The sequence below is a fragment of the Ursus americanus genome, chromosome 6, assembly GCF_024610735.1.
Source record: "Ursus americanus isolate L20-20 chromosome 6, mUrsAme1.1.p, whole genome shotgun sequence".
Taxonomy (NCBI): domain Eukaryota; kingdom Metazoa; phylum Chordata; class Mammalia; order Carnivora; family Ursidae; genus Ursus; species Ursus americanus.
In genome coordinates this window covers 81403897-81430960 of record NC_142132.1, presented here as the reverse complement: position 1 = coordinate 81430960, position 27064 = coordinate 81403897, and the positions used below count along the sequence as shown (strand labels likewise).

General features: G+C 35.6%; 1 pseudogene; it reads right to left on the bottom strand.

Moving 5' to 3' along the window:
• Nucleotides 1-3737: 3737 nt before the first annotated feature.
• The window catches only part of LOC123795504 (mitochondrial intermediate peptidase pseudogene), a 49216-nt pseudogene continuing 25889 nt past the window's right edge, over nucleotides 3738-27064 (bottom strand).

The window sequence follows — 27064 nt, the reverse complement described above, 5'->3', positions numbered from 1 at the left end:
ATGATTGTAGGTCTTCTAATTGTGCACAGTGCACCTTCAAAGCTTATGTGGCATTTCCCATCAAAAATCAACTTAAACAATTTATGGAGACCAACGAGAATGAAAACACAATGGTCCAAAACCTATGGGACCTTGCAAAGGCAGACCTAAGGGAAAAATACATAGCCAACCAAACCTCACTCAAAAGAATAGAAAAATCTAAAATGCAGTTTTTATATTCTCACCTCAAGAAGCTGGAACAGCAACAGAGGGACAAGCCTAATCCACTCACGAGGTAGCAGTTGACCAAGATGAGAGCAGAAATCAATGAATTAGAAACCAGAAGCACAGCAGAGCAAATCAACAGGACTTGAAGCTGGTTCTCTGAGAGAATCAATAAAATTGACAGACCACCAGCAAAACTTATCCAAGAGAAAAGAGAAAGGACCCAAATTATTAAAATTATGAATGAAAAAGGAGAGGTCATGACCAACACCAATGAAATTGGAAGGATTATTAGAAACTATTATCAACAGCTATATGCCAAAAAACTAAGCAATCTGGAAGAGATGGAGGCCTTCCTGGAAACCTATAAACTACCAAGACTGAAACAGGAAGAAATTGATTTCTTAAACAGGCCAATTAATTATGAAGAGATTAAGTCAGTGATAAACAACCTTCCAAATAACAAAACTCCAGGCCCGGATGGTTTTCCTGGGGAATTCTACCAAACATTCAAAGAAGAAATAATACCCATTCTCCTAAAGGTATTTCAAAAAATAGAAACAGAAGGAAAGCTACCAAACTCATTCTATGAAGCCAATATTACCTTGATCCCCAAACCAGGCAAAGACCCCATCAAAAAGGAGAATTACAGACCGATTTCCCTAATGAATACGGATGCCAAAATCCTCAACAAGATCCTTGCTAATAGAATCCAACAGTACATTAAAAGGATTATCCATCATGACCAAGTGGGATTCATACCTGGGATGCAAGCGTGGTTCAACATTCACAAATCGATCAGCGTGATACATCATATCAACAAGAAAAGACTCAGGAGCCATATGATCCTCTCAATTGATGCCGAAAAAGCATTTGACAAAACAGCATCCTTTCCTGATTAAAACCCTTCAGAGTGTAGGAATAGACATTTCTCAATCTCATAAAAGCCATCTATGAAAAGCCTACAGCAAATATTATTCTCAATGGGGAGAAGCTGGAAGCCTTTCCTTTAAGATCAGGAACACGACAAGGATGCCCACTCTCGCCACTATTATTCAACATAGTACTAGAAGTCCTTGCAACAGCAATCAGACAACAAAAAGGGATCAAAGGTATCCAAATCGGCAGAGAAGAAGTCAAAATGTCTCTCTTCGCAGATGACATGATACTCTATATGGAAAACCCAAAAGAATCCACTCCCAAACTATTCGAAGTTATAGAGCAATTCAGTAATGTGGCGGGATACAAAATCAATACTCAGAAATCAGTTGCGTTTCTATACACGAATAATGACACTGAAGAAAGAGAAATTAGGGAATCCATCCCATTTACAATAGCACCAAAAACCATACGTTACCTTGGAATTAACTTAACCAGAGATGTAAAGGACCTATATTCTAGAAACTATAAATCACTCTTGAAAGACATTGAAGAAGACATAAAAAGATGGAAAAATATTCCATGCTCATGGATCGGAAGAATTAACATAGTTAAAATGTCCATGCTACCCAGAGCAATCTACACTTTCAATGCTATCCCGATCAAAATACCAAGGACATTTTTCAAAGAACTGGAACAAATAGTCCTTAAATTTGTATGGAAACAGAAAAGGCCCCGAATCTCCAAGGAACTGTTGAAAAGGAAAAACAAAGCTGGGGGCATCACAATGCCAGATGTCGAGCTGTACTACAAAGCTGTGATCACAAAGACATCATGGTACTGGCACAAAAACAGACACACAGACCAATGGAACAGAATAGAGAACCCAGAAATGGACCCTCACCTCTTTGGGCAAATAATCTTTGATAAAGCAGGACAAAACATCCGGTGGAAAAAAAGATAGTCTCTTCAATAAATGGTGCTGGGAAAATTGGACAGCTACATGCAAAAGAATGAAACTTGACCACTCTCTCACACCATACACAAAAATAAACTCCAAATGGATGAAAGACCTCGATGTGAGACAGGAATCCATCAAAATTCTAGAGGAGAACATAGGCAGCAACCTCTATGACATCGGCCAAAGCAACCTTTTTCATGACACATCCCCAAAGGCAAGAGAAACAAAAGATAAAATGAACTTATGGGACTTCATCAAGATTAAAAGCTTCTGCACAGCCAAGGAAACAGTCAAAAAAACTAAGAGGCAGTCCAGGGAATGGGAGAATATATTTGCAAATGACACTACAGATAAAGGACTGGTATCCAAGATCTACAAAGAACTTCTCAAACTCAATACACGAGAAACAAATAATCAAATCAAAAAATGGACAGAAGATATGAACAGACACTTTTCCAATGAAGACATACAAATGGCTAACAGACACATGAAAAAATGTTCAAAATCATTAGCCATCAGGGAAATTCAAATCAAAACCATACTGAGATACCACCTTACGCCAGTTAGAATGGCAAAAATTGACAAGGCAAGAAACAACAATTGTTGGAGAGGATGTGGAGAAAGGGGATCCCTCCTACATTGTTGGTGGGAATGCAAGTTGGTACAGCCACTCTGGAAAACCGTGTGGAGGTCCCTTAAAAAGTTAAAAATTGAGCTACCCTATGATCCAGCCATTGCACTACTGGGTGTTTACCCCAAAGATACAGACGTAGTGAAGAGAAAGGCCATATGCACCCCAATGTTCATAGCAGCAATGTCCACAATAGCTAAATTGTGGAAGGAGCCGAGATGCCCTTCAACAGATGACTGGATTAAGAAGTTGTGGTCCATATATACAATGGAATATTACTCAGCTATCAGAAAGAACAAATTCTCAACATTTGCTGCAACATGGATGGCACTGGAGGAGATAATGCTAAGTGAAATAAGTCAAGCAGAGAAAGACAACTATCATATGATTTCTCTCATCTATGGAACATAAGAACTAGGAAGATCGGTAGGGGAAGATAGGGATAAAGAAAGGGGGGATAATCAGAAGGGGGAATGAAACATGAGAGACTATGGACTATGAGAAACAAACTGAGGGCCTCAGAGGGGAGGGTGGTGGGGGAATGGGATAGACCGGTGATGGGTAGTAAGGAGGGCACGTATTGCATGGTGCACTGGGTGTTATACGCAACTAATGAATCATCGAGCTTTACATCGGAAACCGGGAATATACTGTATGGTGACTAACATAATATAATAAAAAATCATTAATTAAATTAAAAAAAATTGAAAAAAAAAAAAGCTTATGTGGCATTTCCCAAACATACTGAACAGCAGAGCCCTTTTGAGTTCATGGAAGTGTGAGTATGGGCTCTTCGTTCCTACCACGTGCCAGCATCTCCCTGCAAGAGCACTCTCCTGCCGTCTGTTAGAAGGATCCTATAGAAAGCATTCCTGTCTCTTAGAAGGATCCTATAGAAAACATTCCTTCTACACCATGGAAGCTAGTACCCTGGACGTCTGGTAAGAGTGATACCATCACAGACAAGGTGATTGACTCACAGCTGCTAGGCAGTATTTGCAATGGATGGTCAGCTATAAACTTGACCCTGTGTGTCCATGGGGATGTCTGAGGTTGGCTGCCTCAGAGATGCTTCCCATGCTGGAGCAGACGCAAAGTGGCATAAAAGACCTGAAGTTGCCTATTGGCTGCAGCACAAACCTTTCTCACAAAGATGAGACTTCATATTTTTGGGCAGTGGCTGCCCAGTTTGATAATGTCTGGCAAATTGGTTAACCACTTGATAAACTTTGGAAAATATTTCATCAGCATAGAAGGAACCTCAGCAAAATCAGTAGGGCATTTGGTCCATTGACATGTTGTTAATTAGTATATCCTAGCACAGAATGTATGGTATGCCCCATTTCAGGGGAAAGCTTTTCCATCATTCCAAGAGTTAATAAAGTTGGTAAACTCCCTGAGGAATGGGGAAGATACAGTTTAAGAACTACAATGGAGTTAACAGTCTCTTTCTTCCAGTCTACTTCCACAGATTGTAAAATGACAATCCTGATGTGGTTTGTCTGTTTGCAGTAAATGCACCCAGCAGTCCTTTGAATTTGTGAACCACAGCCAATATTCTAAAATCTTCACACCACACCTCATTTTCCAGGCAGCTCTGCAGACAATGAAATCCCCAACAATTAGTTAAAAAAAATATTTAGACCTTTTTCCATTCAGGCTTTCAGGGAGAAACACATCAATATACACTGGGCTCAATATTCTACCTCTCTGCGTAAATCATACCACTGGATGGAGGGGAATCCCAAGACATTCATTTGGAATTTTGAAGATTCCCTTTCACTTTTTTCCTCATATCTCCTAAAAATCTCTTATAGTTCTGCCAGATAATTTGTCAAATAGTTTCTCAAGGAATTACATGACAGTCTGAATTTTTAGCTAGTGTTCTCTGGGGAGTCCTGTAAAAAAACATATCCCACTAACTTCGTCATATGTTTTCTGCTGCTGAGCAGCTTTCTGGACATTTCAATTGGCCAGCATTGGGATAAAGAAAAATTGTGCAAGCAGCTCCTTGCATAAAACTTCTAGTACTTCTGCATGTAGACCATCAATTATTACAGAATCTCTATCGAAAATAAAGTTTTGGCAAAAGTGTTGTGCGAAGAATTGCTTATCAATCTTGGAAAAATTGTTCCCCATAAAAAAATGCTCTACTCAAATCCAAGATTTTAATAGTAAGATCCACTGCTCTTTAATGCTTTTCTTATCTAGATGGATTCCACTGATTTTAAAGTCAAGCATAATCAGTTCCACCACTCAATGGGTTTCTGGATTAAAGGAACCCACAAGTTTTTTAATCAGCTAGTAATTTTCAGAAACTTTGGTATAATTCTACATTTGTGTTTAAGTTTTCTCCCCTGGTGCCAATACACCTGCAAGATTTCTTCCAGTTCAGGTGAGGAACTTTCACAAAATCAACCACTCTGCACCAGGAATCCCAGAGTGCGTCCGAGGAGCAGCGTGTGGGGGCAGGCAATATAGAGAATTCATGCTCCACCAGCAATCCTTTCTCAAGGCTTTTTCCTGTGCAATTTGAAATCCTTCTGGGAGAGTGAACTCAAAATCTCCAAAAGGACCTCCCCAGGGCTTGGTGAACACATCCAGGAATTATCCTGGGGCTTGATAGCGAAGACAGTACCCAACAAGGACTAGCTGGTGCTGTCCCCTCTCTGGCCGGGATCCTGGCTCTGAGGCTGCCAAGGCTTCAGGAGCTCAGTATCTTGTCCAGAGCTGACTTTCCCAGCTGTAAGCGCCGCCTGCGCACACCCCCTCCCCGGCCCGTGCCAACCACTGGCACCCACCCTCAGCACTGCAGTTCCAGCCTTGATTTCCTTGACTTTTGCTTTTTATTTTCTTTTTCCTGCTAGGTTTGGTTTAAATTAGCTATTGTTTGCTAACTTCTTAAAGTACACGTTAAGATGTTTAGGTCGAGACTTTTCTTCCATTCTAACATAAAGATCACTTTAAATTTCCATCTAAGCACTTCTTTAGTTATATTCCATCACACTCAGTTTTCATTTCTCATTAACTTCAGACTTTTTTTTTTTTTTAGTTTCTCCAGGCTTTTCTTCTCTGACCCATTGGTTATTTTAAGGCATGCTGTTTAATTTCCAAATATGTTGGTTCCAAATACCTATTATTGATCCTGCTGTGGTCAGAAGATATGAACAGATACTTTTCCAATGAAAACCTACGAATGGCTAACAGACACATGAAAAAATGTTCAACATCATGAGCCATCAGAAAATTCAAATCCAAACCACACTGATACCACCTTACACCAGTTAAAATGGCAAAAATTGGCCAGGCAAGAAACAACAAACGTTGGAGAGGATGTGGAGAAAGGGGAACCCTCTTACATTGTTGGTGGGAATGCAAGTTGGTATAGCCACTTTGGAAAATATTGTGGAGGTTCCTCAAAAAGTTAAAAATAGAGCTACCCTATGACCCAGCAATTGTGCTACTGGGTATTTACCCCAAAGATACAGACGTAGGGAAAAGAAGGGGCACCTGCACCCCAAAGTTCAGAGCAGCAATATCCACAATAGCCACACTGTGGGAGAAGCTGAGATGCCCTTCAACAGACGAATGGATAAAGAAGATGTGGTCCATATATACAATGGAATATTACTCAGCCATCAGAAAGGATGAATACCCACCATATGCATCGACATGGATGGAACTGGAGGAGATAATGCTAAGTGAAATAAGTCAAGCAGAGAAAGACAATTATCATACGGTTTCACTTATATGTGGAACATAAGGAATAGCATGGAGGACATTAGGAGAAGGAAGGGAAAAATGAAGGGGGGGAATTCAGAGGGGGAGGTGAACCATGAGAGACTATGGATTCCGGGAAACAAACTGAGGGTTTTAGAGGGGAGAGGGTGGGGAGATGGGCTAGCCCGGTGAAGGGTATTAAGGAGGGCACGTATTGTATGGAGCATTGGGTGTTATATGCAAACAATGAATCATGGAACACTACATCAAAAGCTAATGATGTACTGTATGGTGACTAACATATCATAATAATTTAAAAAATCAATAAATTAAAAAATTCAAAAGATAAATTAAAAAAACACACTCCATTTGATTTTAAAGTGGAGATTTTTGTTCTGATCTAGAATATGGTCTATTAGTGAATTTTCTATGTGCAATTTAAAAGAACGTGTTTTCTGGTTCTTTGAAAATATCAATAAAATTGTCAAACTTCTAGCACTACTGACAAAGAAATGAGGAAAGACATAAACTACCAATATCAGGAATGAAACAGGATGTCACCATAGATCCTGCCAACACCCAAAGGATAACAAGATAATGCAGAGAACAACTGTGCACACATATACTGGACAACTTACATAAAATGGATGAATTCCTTAAAAAAACAATCTACCACAATCTACCACAACTCACCAAATATTAAATAAATAATTTGCAAGCCCTATAACTATTCAGAAAAATGAATTCATAATTTAAAACTCTCCCAAAAAAACTAATCTTCAGGCTCAGATAGTTTCACTGGAGTTCTACCAAGCCATTAATGAAGAATGAACATAAATTCTACACAATCCCATCCAGAAGATGAAAGAGGGAATATTTTCCAATTCATTTTATAAGGCTAGTATTACATTAATTCCAAACCCAGACAAACATAATTTCAGAAAGAGAGAAAGAAACAAATAAAGAAACGAAGAAACAAAATTACAGAAATCCTTAATAAGCTTGTCAAATCGAGTGTAGAAATATATAAAAAGAATTACAAGCCTAAGTGGGATTCATTTCAGAGAAGCAATGTTTGACCAATATTTGATAATCAAACAATACAATCCACCATATTAACAACCAGAATGAGAGAAAACATGAACATATCAATTGGTGGAGTAAAAGCACTTGACAAAATTTAAGCCATTCATGATAAAAACTCTCAAATAAAAAGGAATAAAGGGGAACTCCTTCATTTAGAAAAATAGAATCTACAAAAACCCTGTAGTTCACATTCTACTTAATGGTGTAAGTTGGAGTACTTTCCCTCTAGGATCTAGGACAAGGTAAGGATGTCTGCTCTTAGCACTTTATTCACCCTAATGCTGGAAGATCTAGCCAGTGAAATAAGGCAAGGGAAAAAGAAAGAAAGAAAGAAAGAAAGAAAGAAAGAAAGAAAGAAAGAAAGAAAGAAAGAAAGAAAGAAAGAAAGAAAGAAAGAAAGAAAAAGAGAAAGAAAGAAAGAAAGAAAAAGAGAAAGAAAGAAAGGAAAGGCATACATATCAGAAAAGAAGAAACAAAACTATCCTACTGAGAGGAAACATGATTATCTATGTATACAAAATCTAAGGAATATTAAAAAAAAAAACCTCCTAAAACTAATGATTAAATTAAAATGGTAATACTGTGATGGTTAATTTTAGATGCCAACTTGACTAGGCTAAGGAATGTCCAGATAGTCAGTAAAACAGTTATTTCTGGGTGCATCTGTGCAGGTGTTTCAGGATGGCATTAACATTTGAATTGGCAGACTGAGTAAAGAAGATTCACCTTCAATGGTGCAGATGGACATCATCCAATTCGTTGAGGAGCTGTATAGAGCAAAAAGGGGAGGGAATTCTCTTGCTCTTCTTGAGCTGAGACTTCCACCTTCTCCTGCCTTGGGAGAACAGATTCCTGTTTCTTCTACCTCCAGACTCAGGACTCACACTGATTACACTGCTGGCTTTCCTGGTTTTCCAGCTTATAGACGGCAGATGTCAGACTGTGGGATTTATCAGCCTCCTAAGTGTCTTTCTCTCTCTCCTCTTTCTCTCATATATATATATATATATATATATATATATATATATATATATATATATACACACACACACACACACAGAGAGATAATATAGTAATACATAGCTATATATAGTTACATAGTTACATATATAGTTACATAGTTATATATATAAATACATAGAGTTACATATCTCTCTATATTTAGTCAAACATAGTTATATATATATAGTTATATATAGTTACATAGTTATATATGTAGATATATATATATATATATATATATATATAGCTATATATAGCTATATATAGCTATATACAGTTACATAGTTTTATATATCTAAAACTTCTCTGGAGAACCATGAAAAATAACATACCATTTGAAATCATTAAAAAAAAAAGGAAATACTTAGGTCTAAATCTAACAAAACATGTATGCTGCAATCTACAAAGTGCTGATGAAATAAATCAAAGGAGATCTAAAGAAATAGAGAGACGTACTGTGTTCATTATTGGGTGGTCCAACATAACAAAGATGTCAATTCTTTACATATTAATATAAGGTTTTAATGCAATTCCTAACAAAATCCCAGCAAATCTTTGGGTAGAGATAGACAAGCTTATTTTAAAAATATATAAAAATGCAAAGGAACTAAAACAGTTAAAACAATTGTGAAAAGTAAGAATTAAGAGAACTGAACTGGCTCCTCATTCAGGATCTATTAAGGAGGTACAGAAATCAAGACTTTGTGATATAGGTAGAGGGATAGACACATACACAGGGACAACATAATAGAGAACCAAAAAACAGACCCACACAAATATGCCCAACTGATTTTTGACAAATGTGCAAAGCAGTTTAGTAGAAGAAAGAGCCTTTTCAACAAGTGGTATTGGATAAATTGCATACCCACAACCAAACATTGAACATCAACCTATTTCACAACTTACACAAAAATTACCTCAAAATGTGTCACACACTTTAGTGTAAAATATAAAACCATGAAACTTCTTGGTAAAAAATAGGAGAAAATATTTAGGATCTAGGAACAGGCATATAATTCTTAGACTTGACACCAAAATGGGATGCATTAAAGAAAAAGTTGATGAATAGGGCATCATCAAAATTAAAAATGTTTGCTCTACAAAGACCCTAAGAAGAGAATGAAAAAAAAATCTACATATTGAGGGAATACATTTGCAAAATGTATGTCTATCACATGTCTGACAAAGGGCTAGTATCCAGAATAAAACTTTTAGGAAGCTATCAAAATCCAACAGTGAAAAAAAAAATCCAATTAGAAAATGGGTAAAAGCAATGAACAGATATTTCACCACAGATATCTACAGATGACAAACAAGCATTAGGAACTACAAATTAAAACCACAGGAGGTACCACTGCACGCCTATCAGAATGGCTAAAATAAAAAATGACACCAGAAAATACTGGCAGACATCCAGAGCAACTGGATCACACGTACATTGCTTGTGGGGATATAAATTGATACAGCCACTCTGGGAAACAATTTGTCAGTGTCTTTCACAAACGAGACCTGCACTTACTGTAAAACCCAGCAATTGCCCTGTGGGCAATTTATCTAGAATCATGATATTTTACGTTCACGTAAAAATCTCAGCATGGTTGTGACAGTAGCTTTATTTGTAATATCCAAAAACTGCTAAATACCCAATGGGTTAATGTCCTTCGATGGGCTTTTGATTAAGCAAACTGTGGTACCTCCATAGCATGAAATATTACCCATCAATCCAACAATCAATAAAAAGAGCCTATTAATACACAAAATCTGGATGACTCTCCAGAGAATTATGATGAGTGCGAGAAAAAAAATCTAAACCAGAAAAGTTACATAGTGTATGATGATATCCTTGAAATGGCAAAATTTTAGGAATGCAGGACAGATTACTGGTTGCCAGGGGATAAGAAGTGGACGCAGAGGAGAGGGGAGCTGTAACTATAGATGGGAATGTGTTCATAATGAGCTAACTTTGCAGTGATTGCAATGCTCTGTACCTTGGCTGTCTGAGAGCAATATGCTGGTAGCTCTTCCCCTAGGTGGAAAAGACGGTATAGGTCATATTAGGTGATGGGTACGTAAGATCTCTCCATCTTGGATTGTACAACTGCTTGTGAATGTACAATTACCTAATTTTTTTAAAAGTTTAATTTTAAAAGTATTAATGTTCAGGAAACTGGCCTTCCCAAACTGATAATGTCATTCATTGAACACTAAACAAATTTTATGAAAAACAATTTGATACTGTATTGCAAGAGTATCTCGAATCTTTCTACCCTTTTACTCAAGCATCTGTTTCTGAGGATTTGATACTATATATAATCACATTATGTTATGTTCAAAGTTTCCATTATTAAAAATAAATGAGACTTATGTGCACAAATTCATTAGTCACTTATCATAGCAGCAGCAACAGAAAGGAAACTATCGAAATGCCCGAATATGGAGAGATAGCAAAATAAATCACTTTGTTTACATAGAATAAATACATCCATATATTGTCATGGTACAAACAAGTGGATAAGGCAAATTATAAGACTGTATGCTCTATATGATTTTAATTCTGTATTAATAGTTAATTAGTTATTAATAATTATTCATAGTTATTAATATCTCATCTAAATATACTAACAAAGATTGTTTGCTTGACCAGTCCTTAGTCAGGCCTAAACGTCCCCTAGGCCCATGTGTGCACAGTTGAAAATCCAGTTTTAGCAGAACCCCCTACTCTCAATATTGATCACCCCAGATATCCAGTCAGGTTCTGCATTCTCTACCACCCAGGGTGATGTCTGATCACCCGGCTTGTTGGCCACAAAGAATCCTGTTAGGTTGACGTAGCCAGAATCCTTTTCACCTTTGATATTTCCTCTTAGTAATTTTCCATTCACTGCCCCCACCCTGCTCCTGGGCTATAAATTCCCACTTACTCATGTTTTTTTGGAGTTAAGCCCAATCTCTGTCCCCCACTGTGAAACCCATTGCAGTGGGACCCGCACCAATCATGATGGTGTTGAATAAAGTTTGCCTTAACCATCTTTAACAAATGTCATTGAGTATTCATCCCTTCAGCAGTATTTATACCAAAATAAAAGTAGCAGTTATGTCTAGGAAAGAAATTACAGGTTTGGTTTTTTTTAAAGGATTTTATTTATTTATTTGACAGCGAGAGAGACAGCCAGCGAGAGAGGGAACACAAGCAGGGGGAGTGGGAAAGGAAGAAACAGGCTTCCAGCAGAGGAGCCCAATGCGGGGCTCGATCATAGGACCCTGGGACCACGCCCTGAGCCGAAGGCAGACCCTTAACGACTGAGCCACCCAGGCACCCCAGAAATTACAGGTTTTTAAAATGTTTTTCTTTATGTATTTCTTGTATTTTTCTAATTTTCTATAATTAACAGGTTAATTTCATCATCAGAAAAAGTCCTCTAAATTGAAGTTAATAATCCAAGACAAAGAAAAATTGATTCTGCTTTATGAATAAATGATGGATTTCATGTGGTTCAAACAGACAACTAATGTTATTTTGGTCTTTCATAACCTTGTTAATTTCTTCTCTTGTTCTGTCAGTTACTGAGAGAAGAATGTTGAAGTCTCCTAACAGTAGCTTTGGATGTTTTGTTTATTTCTCATTTCAGTTCAGTCAGATTTTGCTGGGATCTTGAAACTCTGCTGTTAGAAGCAAAATCACTTGGGGTTGTCTTGTCTTCCCACTGAATCGACTCTTGCCTCTGCAATCTCCTTTACTGGAAATTAGTTTTTGTCAAGTGTTTGTCTATCTCTTTACCTTTAACTTACCCATGTTTTTACAATTAATGTGAGTTTTTTACAGACAGCATCCAAATTGGTCTTAGTTTTTTAATTCAATGTCACAATTTCTACTTTTTTAGTTGGAGTATTTAGACCACTGAGTTTATCTCAGTGTATTTAGTTTGATGATGGGTATGGTTGGATGCATCTTGCTATTTTCTATTTCTCCCATATGCTCTTTGCTTGCTTTTCTATTTTGTGGGTTATTTTGACTGTTTCTTCTATTTCATTTTATCTCCACTACTTGCTTATGTGTGAAACCTCTTTTTTATTTCTGCACATTGCTTAACTTTTCCTCCAGAACCCGGAAGGCATAACTCATGGTTATTTTATAGTCCTTTTTAGATAGCTGCCACTTATCTGGGCCATATCTAATGAGCACACCTCTTCCCTTCTCAGTACAATGTTACTGTGGGTTTAATCAATCTCACAAGTAGTGGAGCTGAATTTGGGTTTAATTGTTGCTTTCGTTGCTTTCAGATTCCACCAATATAGAATTGCCTCAACCTTCAAACCCTTCAATGACTTCCAAACACTCAGGTTCAATTCAAAATCTTGCCTTGTCCTAGAGGTCCCAGATTGCTGCATCTCCCATCTTCCTCAACTTTTCACCTACTCTCTTTAAATATTGTAGCCAGGATAAGCTCACCAATGTTTTTGGAGGCTGCTTTTGCTTTTCCCTTCTAGTACTGTTCACAATTGGCAATTATGTGTTCACTTCTTGCTTAATTTATTATTTTTACTCCCTTACTGAATTATAATTTCCAATGAGGGCTTAGTACAGTCTGACATATTGTGTGTTCCCGGTAAATATATTTTTAAAAATAACAAATGAACTGTAACAAGAAGAAAACACACCAATTAAATTAAGACTAGATGTTAATTAGGAGGATAATGGAATTACCTAGACCATGTGTGCAATGTTGAATAATTGCAGACTTACAAAGTTATTTTACATAGTGATTCTCTATTTTTAAATATTATTATATTTGATTCATTTCCTTAAAGTATGCTAAATCCATCAGAATTAAATAGATTTTGCTATAAAAGTGGCCTGTTCTATTTAGTGAAGTGCAATTGCTTTGATTTAAAATAGTGGTTGATGGTCTCTGGGTCTGTGCACAAATTCAGTATTAAATCTGAATGTATAAACAGAAGCATTCCATTAATTAATGCATGTGAGGTTTATACAAGTTACTTTGAAATCTGTCCCGCATATCTCACCATTTTTTTGACTTTCTGTCGCCGTGGTTGTGAAAAAAAAACAAAAAATAATAAGAAGGTAAGAATTTCATCTACTACAGTCTTATTCAAAAACTTTACATATTTTTTTTCTTTAACTTCAACCCCTGACATTTAGCTTACTAGCTTGGCCTGTTCACCTTGCACACAAAGTAAGAAAATTATAATCTAAATGTATGGTACAGAAAATGCCATTTTCATATTAGTATAACGCACCAAAAGAGTGATTTTTAATTCCTTTTTAAAACCACAAGATTACAGTACATTTACCAAATAGGCATGGGATTATTAATAGGCTTCATTATGCTACAAAATGTATGGCGCAATTATGATTCAGAATGATTACTTGCAGGTGGACAGACACAAACCTTCCGTCTATAGGAACGTCCAAGCTAAATGTCACATTCTAGATCTGAGTATTTCTCACATCATTGCTCCTAACAAGAACATAGATTAGATTTTTAAGAAAGGAGGAGGAGGTGGAGCCATAGAACTCACTCACAGATAGTATCACGAACTCTATCAACTGCGTGTGAAGACCTTGTGTAATAAGAGAATGTCTGCTACACAAGCTGGGGTACCAAATCATGAGTCTGGAAGCTGGCTGAGAAGACCAAGATGGTCTGTGAGAAAGGACACTGTTCCTCCTCTTGTTAGCACACTTGAAAAGTCCAAGATCAAGAGCTGGAGATAGAGCTGCTGCCTCCTATAGTTGCAACAAATGATTGACTTTTAATATAATTGTTTCTTAAAACAGAGGATCATAGGGGAAGGGAGGGAAAAATAAAATTAGATGAAATCAGAGAGGGAGACAAACCATAAGAGACTCTTAACTACAGGAAACTAACTGAGGGTTGCTGGAGGGAGATGGGGGGGCTGGGGTAATTGGGTGATGGGCATTAAGGAGGGCACGTGATGTAATGTGCACTGGATGTTATATGCAACTAATGATTTCATTAGTTGAACTCTGCATCTGAAACCCATGATATACTGTATGTTAACTAACTGAATTTAAATAAAGTAAGTAAAAAAACTTAAAGATAAGATAATTGTTTCTTATCCTTATGATCCTGAACTATGGCAATTTAAGACTTGGGTTCCTAGGGACAGGAAACTTAAATCAGGGAACATAATGTTTTAAAGTATTGGAGTCTAACATCGCCACTTCATTCGGAAAGATAAATCATGGTTTTGACTGGAATGATTGACTCTAACTATCAATAGGAAACTATTGAAATTCTAGTAGCAGTGATACAGTGATACCAGAAGCAGTAAACATGTGTTGAAGACACATTTGTGTTGTCTGCACATCTTCATTCCTTGCTAATCATTACTGATCTTCTGCTTCCATTTCCAAGCATACTGTGGGAGCACCATTCATGTTTGATACAATGACCATAGGTGAGTGGATCACAGGAACAAGAACAACACGGGGGCACTCAAGCTCTTTGCAAGGTGAAGACAGCATGGTAAACACAGAATCTGGTGTATACTACCTGCCGTTAAGGTGGATACAATATTGAAAGTGATATTAAATAAAAGTGATTATTGGACTCAGAAATAAGCTAAGTAGCTTCCTGGACCAGGAGCAAGATCAAAATTTTGAAGAAGGAATCGGAGTATTTTACCTATGAAATATCGAGATCTAATGTCAAGCGATAGTAATTAAAACACTATGGTAGTGGCACAGGGACAAAGAGACCAATGAAGCAGAGCAAGAAGGTCCATACAAAACCACCCATATATGGATCCTGACACATGATGTAAGTGGATCTACAGAATAGCACTAAAATGATAAACTTGTCAATAACTGGTTGTAAGCAATTGTTCATATTTTTTAATTACCTCCTACAATAGGAAATATAAAGCCAATTTAGAATATGTATGTAAATGCAAGCAAGATTCTACATCTCTTAGGAGAAAATGTCAGAGAAATTGTTATTAGCCTTGGATAGGCTAAGATGTATACAGGTACAAAATATATAAACCATAAAAGTAAAATTCAATAAATCTCACTACAATAAAATGTAAAACATATGTTTACAGAAAGATATCATAAAGAGAGCTAAAAGGCAAGTCAAGGAAAAAGAAATGATTTTTAAAACATGAGTAAACAATCAAGACAGTACATTAAGAATTTTAATAAATAAATAGACATTTTATTATTGAAAATCAAGAAAAAATAACTCATTAGAGAAACAGGACAATTCACAGAAAATGAAGCTAAATGGCTAATACCATGTGGAAAGATTGCTCAAACTTTCTAATATTCAAGGAAATGCAAATTAAAGTAAAATCCCATTTCACACCAATGAGATATATACAATTTTAAAAGTCTGACAATATCAAGAATTATTGAGACTATGAATAGCGACTTCTAAAATGACAACTCTAGCAGGGCTGAAGATGTGACTGTCCTACAATCTGGGGGAGGGGAAGAAACATGGAAATATCATGAGACGAATTGTGGAACAGAATGATCCACTGATCTGGATGCTGTCAGTTTAAAAGCCTTTGGAATAGCAAATGATACTAATAGATTTCATTTTAAAGCACTTATTTGCATTTTTAATTAAAACTCTCAGAGATCTCAGACTTCCTCAAAATTGCCCCAAAGAAATATTTGCTGCAAGTCTTTCATTAGCACAGAAACAAAGAGACTTTGGGACGCTTGGAATCCAGCTTGGTGACAGCCATAAAGGCAAAAAAAAAAAAAAAAAAAAGAAGCAAATTTCCCAAAAGTATGGAAACAGTGACAGTCCCGGCAAAGGATGAGATCTTAAACTCTGGCTACTTTGTGGAATGTCTCTGCTATCAGTGTAAGATTGCACATTGCACAATTTTTGGAAATGGATAATTCCGGGATAATACTAAAAGTGCTGGTCCGGTTACTCAAGACCTTGATGACATGGGCAAGTTTGAATCTTCTCTGTAAGTAAACATTCTATTTTGTTATCCAGTCTTCGAGCTTCTGAAAGGGTTGTGCCTTACCTTTCTTAGCAATCTCATCTCATCTATTTCATGGTTCCAGCTCTTACTTTTAATTGGGTGACCATAAAATTAGTAATCCTATATAGAATCTCACTCCTCACTTTGAAACCCACATCCCCAACTGTTGGACATCTCCATCCATAAGTCTACCTCAGGTCTGTCCAATAGAACTTCTAAGAAAATGAAAATACTCTTTGTGCTTACCAGTAGCATAACTTCTAGCCACATGGGGCACTGAATGTGGCTATGACAACTGAGAGACTGAACTTATTTATTTTACTTTGATTTAATTAAAGTTCAACTAACCACATGTGGCTTCTGTATGGACAGCCCACATGTACCTGAGAGCAGAAAGCTACCCTATAATGTTTCATTTGCCAAGAGTTAATTTCTCCAATTCTTTGGAACCTCTCCAGCCTTGACAGTGCTTTTGTATAGCTTTGTCACTTTTCCCAGGAAAATGCTCACTTGACCTCTTTATTGTCAAATGGTGTAAACTAAGAACTGACATATGCTGTATAGCAATCAGCACTTAGTATTTTGGGTTTTTTTTTTTAAGCATTTAGTATTTACTACATCAAACATATTTTGCTTTGCCAAATGATATAGGACTGTATCACATTTTTTCCTCTTTCATAAGCACCTTAACTTAGATGCCAACAAACTCTTTAAGTCCAACTCTCAAAGGAAAATTCTAATCAACATATCCAAAGGTAAAATGAAGTCTACATTACACCAAAAGTGAGCACATAATTTCTTGATGTGTGCTTAATTTTCTCTGCAGGTAGATGATAGAGTAGAAACTTACAAAAATCAATTAGCTATTGTTTGTGAAAAGATAATTATAGACTGGTTGCTTTGAACTTGTTCATGCAAGAGAAATGAAAAGAAAAACATGTTGCACCATTTTAAAACAAAATGTCAGGATGAAAAGCTGACTGAGAGGAAAATTGGACCACATTGAGTGGTTACTATTCATGAATATATATGAAGTACTATTGTTACTGTCAGTTTGCATAATGAGTAACTTGTTTCCAATTTTTAATTTTATATAGAAATTTCTTATAATTTAACAACATACAGAACATTAACAACATTAATTTTCTTTATTAAAACTGTCACATATAATGTTAACGTTCTCACATTTCGGTGAGATAATGTTTCCAAGATTGCCTCTCTGACATCAGTTGAATCAAGGTCAGAAATAAGAATTTTGCTACATCAATACAATTATATAGTTAGATATTTAAAAAGATATTTAACAACCAGCTCTCTATAGCTGACTGATGTCCATGGGACATATTCATTTCTTTCCCTTTTCATCAGATTTCTTCAGATCTGTTTTGACATAGAGCCAAAAGCACACTTCCCTTATGGCACTGTGCCCTGCCTCCAAATTAATACATGTAAAAAGCACATCATGAAAAAATACAGTCCAACAGCAATATATGGTTTATAATGGGCTATAACTCAGATCTAAACCCCAACATCCTAAACACACTTACTACTCCCAAATAAATAAAATAAACCTGCAAATAAAAAGACCAGGTACTCAACATACATACATTTTCTCTTTCCTTTCATTCTTACGATAGGAGATCAAAATAACACGTGTCGGGGCGCCTCAGTGGCGCAGTCGTTAAGCTTCTGCCTTCGGCTCAGGGCGTGATCCCGGAGTTCTGGAATCGAGCCCCACGTCAGGCTCTTCCGCTGGAAGCCTGCTTCTTCCTCTCCCACTCCCCCTGAGTGTGTTCCCTCTCTCGCTGGCTGTCTCTCTCTCTGTCAAATAAATAAATAAAATCTTAAAAAAAAATTGTTTAAAAAAAAAAAACAAAATAACACGTGTCATCTAAAACATTAGTAAAGTCCTCTCAAAAGAGAATTTGACATTAAATCAGGACAACTATAATACCAGATATAGAAATAGGAAATAAGCAGATGCCAGAGAATAAATTATTACTTCATACCTTCTTTATAACCTCAATGATGTATGAGTTTTCCCTAATTTGATCATTAACAAGCAAGAGAGTTTATAAATAAATAATGAAAGCTTAATGGCATACCTTTATTTCCTACTAAAATTCTAAGGCTAAAAATATAAAAGTAAGGAAAAACAAGCATGAATATTAAAAACTAAGGCACAGAGCAGTCAAAATATAATAACTTCCAAGAAATTCTATGAGATACTGTGCAGATGGAAACAAATATAAAAATTTTCTCTCTGAGAGGAGGAAGACCTTGGGAAAAACACTTAATACTCTATAAATGAGCCCTCTGTGTATTTTATTGTTAGAGCCATATTTCATTCTTCAAATAAACTGGGAAAATTAATATGTAAATTCTTACATTGCTTGAAAAGTTATTATGCTACCTACATAGCATGTTATTTAAAACTTAACTAAATTATTTTTTCTAAAATAATCTGTACCTAGTAAATTTTGGCTGGAATTCATTAACACCTGTTTGGCATATATTTATTAGACTGTCCAAATAGTCTATTTGTAATTGATTTTTTTGTAGACTTTATTTTTAGGGACTAGCAGTTTAAGTTCACAGGAAAATTGAGAGACAGATACAGCGATTTCCCATATACCCCCCACTCCAACACATGCATAGTCTCCCCCATTATCAACATCCCCACCAGAGTAGTACATTTGTTACAATTGGTGAGCCTCTATTAGCCCGTAATTACCCTAAGTCCATAGTTTATCTTAAAATTCAGTCTTGGTTTTGTACATTCTTGGTTTAAACAAATGTGTAATGAATCATTATTGTATCATAAGCTTTTTTCACTGCCCTAAAAATCCTCTGTGCTCCACCTATTAGCTCCTACCTCCACCAACCTCTGAAAACCAATGATTTTTTTACTGTCTCCAATAGTTTTTGCCTTTTGTGGTTGGAAACATATGGTATGTAGCCTTCTCAGATTGGCTTCTTTCACTTAGTAATATGCACTTGAGTTTCCTCCATATCTTTTCATGGCTTGAAAATTCATTTCTTTTTGACATGGGATAATATTCCATTGTCTGGATATGCCAAAGTTCGTCTATTCGCCCACTAAAAAACACCTTGGTTGCTTCCAAATTTTGGCATTTATGCATAAAACTTTGATAAACATCTATGTATAGGTACTTGTATGGATGTAAGTTTTCAACTCCTTTGGGTAAATACCAAGTAACACGATTGCAGAATCCTATGGTCATTTATAAGAACAAGTTAACTGCCTTTCAGAACAGCTATGCCATTTTCCATTTCCACCAGCAATGAATGAGGGTTCCTGTTGCCCTACATCCTCCCCAAGCAGTTTGTGTGGTCAGTATTCCAGATTTTCTTTCTATTAGGCATATAGTAGTATTCATTGTTTTAATTTGTATTTTCCTGATGGCACATAAACATCATTTCATATGCTTATTTGCCATCTGTATATACTCTTTGGTGAGGTGTCTGTTCATGTCTTTGGCCCATTTTGGGGCCATTGTTTGTCCGTATTGTTAAGTTCTCATAGTTTGTTTTCTATTTTGGATAAAATTCCTTTATGAGATGTGTCCTTACAAATACTTTCTCCCAGTCTGTGGCTTGTCTTCTTTTGACATTGTCTTTCACAGAGCTGAAGTTTTTCATTTTCATTGTGTCCAGCGTACCCATTCTTCCTTTCACGGATCATGCCCTTGGTGTTTTATCTAAAAAGACATCACCATACCCAAGGTCACCTAGGTTTTCTCCTATGTCGTATTCTGGGAGTTTTATAGTTCTGCATTTTACATTTACATCTGTGATTCACTTTGAGTTGGTTTTTATGAAATATAAGTTCTGTATGTATATTAATTATTTTGCGTGTGGATGTCAAATGTCCCTGCATCATTTGTTGAAAAGACTATGTTTTCTCAATTACATTGGCTTTGCTCCTTTGACAAAGATCAGTTGACTATATTTATAAGGGTCTATTTCTGGGCTCTCTATTCTGTTCCACTGATCTTTTTGATATTTTTTTTCACCAATTCCATACTCTATAGATTACTGTAGTTTTATAGTAAGTTTTGAAGTCGGATAGTGTTACTTCTCTAACTGTTGTTCTTCGAAGCTGTATTAGCTATTCCGGGTCTTTTGCCTCCCCATAAACTTTAGAATAAGTTTGTTGATATCCACAATTTTGATTTTGATTGATATTGTATTAATATACAGATCAATTTGGAAGGAATTTACATATTGAATCTTCCTAACCATAAACCATAAACTTCCTAACCATGAATATTTCTCCATTTTAGTTATTCTTTGATTTCATAAGAATTTTATAGTTTTCTTCATAAACATCCTGTAAATATATTATTAGATATATACTTAAGTACTTCATTTTGGGGGTCTAATGGAAATGTTGTTGTGTTTTTAATTTCAAATCCCACTTATTCATTGCAGGTATATGGAAAAGCAGTTGCTTTTGTATATTAATCATGCATTTGGAAACCTTGCTATAATTGGTTATTAGTTCCAGGAGTTGGTGTTTTTTTGTCAATTCTTTCATATTTTCTACAGATGATCATATACAGTTTTATTTCTTCCTTCCCAATCTTTATGCCTTTTATTTCCTTTTCATATCATTGCATTAGCTAGAACCTCCAATACAATGTTGAAACGTAGTGAGAAGGGATGTCCTTGTCTCATACTTGATCTTAGCGGGAAAGTTTAGAATTTCTCATTATTTAGTATAATATTAGCTATAGATTTTTGTAGAGATTATTTTTTTATTTATCACATTGAACAAGTTTCCTTCTGTTCGTAGTTTACTGATAGTTTTTATCATGAATGGGGATTGGATTTTTTTGAATGCTTTTTCTGAATCCATTGATATGATCATGTTATTCTTTTCCGCTTTTGGATTATATTAATTGATATTTAAAGGTTGAACCAGTATTACATACTGGGAATAAAATTAGACGTGGTGTATAATTCTTCTACGTTTTTGGGAATTTTTGCATCTATGTGCATGTTCTTTCTTCTTTTTAATAATTTTTATTTTGTTATATTAGTCACCATACAATACATCCCCAGTTTTTGATGCAATGTTCCATGATTCATTATTTGCATATAACACCCAGTGCACCATGCAATACGTGCCCTCCTTAATACCCATCACTGGCCTCTCCCAAACCCCCCCTCCCTTCCCCTCTGAAGCCTTCAGTTTGTTTCCCAGAGTCCACAGTCTCTCATGGTTCATTCCCCCTTCTGTTTATCCCCCCTTTCTTCTTCCCTTCCTTCTCCTACCGATCTTCCTATTTCTTATGTTCCATAAATGAGTGAAACCATATGATAATTTTTTCTTAAAAAAAAAAGATAAAAGATAAAGCTTATTGATTTCGATTGATCTTTTTAAAGAACCAGTTTTTTATTTCATTGATTTTCTTTTTTAATTTACTATTTCCAATTTTATTGATTTCTGCTTTCACTCTTATTATTTTCTTCTCTTTCTTTAGATTTAATTTGCTCTTCTCTTTCTAGTTTCCTAGGGAGGAAAATTAAATTAGTGATTTTTGGATCTTCTTTTCCAGCGTGTGTATTTATTTATTTGTTCTTTTAAAGATTTTATTTATTTATTTGACAGAGAGAGACAGCCAGTGAGAGAGGGAACACAAGAAGGGGGAGTGGGAGAGGAAGAAGCAGCCTTCCAGCAGAGGAGCCTGACATGGGGCTCGATCCCAGAACACCGGGATCACGCCCTGAGCCGAAGGCAGACACTTAACGACTGAGCCACCCAGGCGCCCCTCCAGTGTGTGTATTTAATGCTATAAATATCTCTCTAAGCACTGTTTATGCTACATACCACAAACTTTGGTGCATTGTATTTTCATTTTCATTAAGCTCAAGATCTTTTTTTAAATTTCTCTTCATATTTTCTCTTAGATCTATGTGTTATTTAAAAGCATGTTGTTTAATTTCCATTTATTTTCAGATTTTCCAGTTATGTTTCTGTCTTTTCTAGTTTAATTCCATTGTTGTCTGAGATCAGGCATTGTATTTTTTTAAATTCTTTTAAGATGTGTTTTATGGTCCAGAATGTGGTATATCTTGCAAATATTCCATATATTTGGATATTGCTGTTTTGGGATAAAATATTCGATAGATGGTAAATATATCAAATGATTGAAGGTAATGATGAGTTCAACTGTGTCCTGAATGATTTTTCTGCCCACCAGATTTGTCCCTATCTGATATAGGGATATTGAAATCTTCAATTGCACTTCTACTAGTTTTTACATCACATAGTTTGATGTCCTGTTGTTAGGCTTATGCATGTTAAGCATTTTATGTCTTCTTGGAGAATTACCCCTTTTGTTGTTATATATTTCCATTCTTTATTTTGGATAACTTTCCTTGCTTTGAGTCTGCTGTCTATGAAAATAATATATCGACTCCTACTTTTTTTGATTAGTGCGAGAATGATGTATTTGTCTCCATTCCCTTACTTTTAATCTATATGTGTCTTATATATAATGTGACTTTCTTGTACATAACATATAGGAGGGTCTTGTCTTTTGATCCACTATTACAGTCTTTGTATTTTGATGGGTGCATTTAGATGATTGACACTCAAACTGATTATTGGCATAATTGGATTAATATCTACTGCATTATTACTGCTCTCCATTTGTTGTTCTTGTTCTGTTCCCATTTTTGTCTTCCACTCTTTTTCTTCTTTTTGTCATTTTAATTGAGCATTTTATATGATTACATTTTCTCTCCTTTCTTAGTATAGTATTATTATTATTTTTTGTTTTTAGTGGTGACTTAAATTTGCAATATATGCTACCAGTAATCTAAATACACTTTCAAATAACCCTGCAATAGTTCACAGGTAGTTTGAGGACCTTATATTGACAAAATAATCCTAATTCTTCCCTGTTCATCCCCGTATTATTTCCATCATTGGTTTCACTCATATACAAGCATATATATATACATATACATATACATATACATATACATATACATATACATATATATGTATATATATATATGCGCACGAAAGTGTGTGTGTGTGTATATAATGAAATGCATTATTGCTATTATTATTTTGAACAAACTTATCTATTACATCAATTGGGAATACATAAAATAAAATTTTTTATTTTAACTTCACACATTTCTTCTTCAATATTCTTTCTTTCATTATGTAGATCCAAGTTTCTTATATCATTTTCCTTCTCTCAAAAAAACCTCTTTTAGGTAGGTCTACCAACAACAAATTTCCTCTATTTTGTAATCATTCTTTCTACTTCACCTCTAAAAGATAATTTCATAGTGTACAGAATTGTAGGTTCCTGTTTTTTCTCCTCTCAACACTAAATACTCCACTCCACTCTCATTTATCATCTTACATGCAAGGTTTATGAGAAGAAGTCAATATAATTCTTATCTTTGTTTGTATAAGTCAGGTGGTTTTTCTCTTTTGGCTTTTTCCAGGATTTGTTCTTCTTTTTTTCCCCATGGTTTGGAAATGATATTTCCAGGTGTAGTTTGTTGTTGTTGTTCCATTTAGCCTGTTTTGGTTCTCTGAACTTCCTGAATCTGTGGTTTAGTGTCTGACTTTATTTGGGGAAATTCTCAGTCATTGTTTTTTCAAATATTACTTCTGTTTCTTTCTCTCTTTGTTGTTCTTTGGGTATTCCCATTATGTGTTTGTTATATCTTTTGTAATTGTCTTGCAGTTCCTGGTTATTCAGCTGTGTTTTTTCTTTGTTCTCTTTGCTTCTTGGTTTTCAAGTATTCTGTTAATATATTCTTAAGCTCAGAGATTCTTTCCTCAACTGTGTCCAGTCTACTGATAAGCTCATTAAAAACATTCTTCATTTATGTTACAATGGTTTTGAGTACTAGAATTTCTTTCTTTTTTAAAGATTTTTATTTATTTATTTGACATAGAGGAAAAAAAGAGTGAGCACAAGCAGGGGGAGCGGCAGGCTGAGGCAGAGGGAGAAGTAGTCCCCCTGCTGAGCAGGGAGCCCAATGTTGGGTTCCATCCCAGGACCTGGGGATCATGACCAGAGCCAAAGGCAGATATATAACCAACTGAGCCACCCAGATGCCCCAAGCACTAGAATTTCTTTTTGGTTCTTTCTTAAGATTCTCATCTCTCAGCTTACATTGCTTATCTGTTTTTTCATTCTGTCTACTTTACCCATTGGAGCCCTTAACTGCTTTAAATTACCTGTCTTTTAATTCCAATACCCCTTTCATGTCTGGTTTTGATGCTTGCTTTGTCTCTTCAAACTGTGGTTTCTACCTTTTAGTACATTTTGTAATTTTTTCTTAATAACCAGACATGCTGTACCACATAAACAGAACTGCTATAAATAGAACTACAGTGATGTGGTGATAAGGTGTATAGAAAGGGGAAGTCCTATGATTATGTCTCAATCTTTTAGTGAGCCTAGTGGATGGTGAACTTCATAGGTATTTTTCAGTTTTTATTTTTCTCCCTCTTTCAGAGGGATAAGATGGCTAACATGGGTTGAAATTGGGACTTTCCCTTCTTCCCAGTCAATTAGGCTCTGACAGTACCCTAGCAGGTGAGACCTTAGCTAACTAGTTTCTTCTAGTTAAGAAGATGAGAGTTCTGTGGTATATTTTGAAATAGTTCCTTTCTTCCCTCTCCTCCATTTGGAAGCATCAGGGGATTTTTTCCCCAGTATTTACCGTAACAATCTGGTTGGGTTCCTGGATGTAAATCTCACAATACTGTAGGCACCCTTCTCTGACTAGTTATCCCCAGAGTTTTAACTCTCAAACTTGTCCACACTGAACTTCCAATGGTGTTTCAACTACAGTTGAGATTTTCCTATCCTGGCACTCGTTCCTGTGGTGGCTTCTATTCATAAGTCTCTGTTCTGGTAAGCTATAACTCCTTGTATTCGCCTCTTTGTCTCTCCAATCTTTGGTGCAGTGGTCTACCCTCTGTACTTATCTCTCTTATGGATCCAAGAAGAGTTGTCAACTTTTCAGTCCATTTTTCACTTTTGGTTAGGACAGAATGGCAACTTCCAAGCGTCTTACATGTAGAACCAGAAAACAGAATTTTATGTCTTATTAGTAAATTACTTTTGCCTGGAAAAAATCATTATGTCATCAAGATTAAGAAAATATTTTTTCATGGAATTACCATGTTGAGCAAAACCTATCCTATTATGATTCTAATAATTATGTGCATATTTGAATGTGTATGTGGTTTTTTTTATTTTTGATATATCTTTACAGAGTTTCTACTATATTGCTCTTCTAATGAACTAGTTTTGATTGCTACATTTGTATTTGTTTTCTAATTACTTAGTAACTAGAGTTATATGGAATATATGAGTATCCTTTAGCTTCACCCAGAACAAAACTCCATTATAGTGGGTGGCTGTTGCCAAAGTATAAATATACACTTACCTTTCGGGCTGTCAATCAGTGTATTTCCATTCTCTCTCCCCCAGCCTTCGTGTTGGCATTCATATTACATCTACAAGTGTTATAATCCTTGCAATTCATCATTATTGTATTATTCAAGATCATTTCACTTGCAAATGATGTAAACCCACATTAAACAAAGTTAGGCAAAAACTAAAAGGAAGTGGGAATATATTGTCTTCTGTACTAAAATGATAAGAGTAACCAGAGGGTATATCTAGCTGCATCCAGAAGCTCACATGCTCTCAGAATATTCTTGTTTGAACTCTCATCTCATCCTCTATATTCCCATGTGCATGGGCTTATGACCAAGAAATATGGATATATATATCCTTACATGTTCCAGAACTGAAAGAGAGGTTTTCCTGTTCTGTATGTAATAATAAAATCTTGTAAAAAAATACTAAATGCCTAATTTAAAGATACATATCCATTTGTGCACCCATAATGTAGCCAATTAGATATAGGTATAGTCATGAGTCTATAGAGATTGGAAAAAAATTAAAACTATCTTTATTCACAGGATAGGATCATATGATCTTATCTGAAAAAAACTACAAAAAGGCTACTAAAACTAGTAAGTGACTTTTATGTTTGCAGAATACAAGGTAAGTACAAAAACAATTAATTTTTTACACATTAGAAAAGGAAATGTAAAATTAAAATTTAAAACATACCACTTAACTAGCATCAAAAAGTGTAAAATATTTATGGATATATTTGTCAGGAGGTCCACAAGATCTGTACACCAAAAACTATAAACATTGCACAGAGATTAAAGAAGAACAAAGTAAGTGGAGAGATCTATTCATCATGGATTCAGAAACTCAGTAATGTTAAGATGTCTGTACTTGCACAAACTGAACTACAAATTTAATGCAATGACAGTCAAAATCCCAGATTGCTTTTGGTAGAAATAAATAGGCTGATTTTAAAATTAGTGTGGGAATTCAAAAGACCTAAAATAGCAAAAACAAATTAGAAAAGGAAAATAAACTGTAGAACACCATCACCACTTACTTCAAGAAGTATTTTAAAGATAACTATAATCAAGCAACTATGGGATAAAAATGCACAGATAGATAGATGGAACCAGACAGAGTTCAGAA